We start from the raw sequence: 739 nt of genomic DNA, 5'->3' as shown, positions 1-739 counted from the left end.
TTAAATTTTCTTGATTTCTGTGACATGATTAAGATAATATTTTCCCTAGCCACCAAGGAGTAGGAAAAATTAAGGAACTAATATGTATACACTAGAACTACTCGCACGAATCTCAAAGAGAACAAATGACCAAAAATAAAATGCTTCCCCCAAAGTTAAACAATTGACCGACAAGTCACTGCCAAACAAATGAAGCTACATCTCTAAACCCGGGACATGTCAAAGCTCTGGAGATGGCTCCTTGTCTGATGACAACAAGATCCGCCAATGGCGAGACACAATTCATCCCAGTATCAAGTTTCATCGGATACCTTGCACAGCCAACAACAAGATCTGCCTATGGCGTCCAAATAAGAGTATATGACTTAGGCGATGAATTGACCAGTTAGATGAGACGTAGGCTTCAAAATACTTGAACCAAAGCGACAAGTGAGTCACATTTCACCCGACAAAAATAAATCGACTCATCAGTCCATCAACCGACCGACAGAAACGCAGGCAGAAACCCCCTGGTCGTGATTAGATGGTCAACCATTCTTGCACGTCAGACGAGATCTTCATTTGACCGAATGCTTCAGTCGACCAAACACAAGGCATGGTCGCCACCCAGCCGATTGACTCACTCGGCTACAGTCTAGCAAACCGACTAACTAATTACCGCCATATCAAAATTTAAATTGTGATACAAATATATAATAAAATTTATACAATTTATTAGAGCATTAATTATATTAAGAAC

Source organism: Phalaenopsis equestris, unplaced genomic scaffold, assembly GCF_001263595.1.
Source record: "Phalaenopsis equestris unplaced genomic scaffold, ASM126359v1 Scaffold000263, whole genome shotgun sequence".
Classification (NCBI taxonomy): Eukaryota; Viridiplantae; Streptophyta; class Magnoliopsida; order Asparagales; family Orchidaceae; genus Phalaenopsis; species Phalaenopsis equestris.
This window is presented reverse-complemented; position numbering follows the sequence as displayed.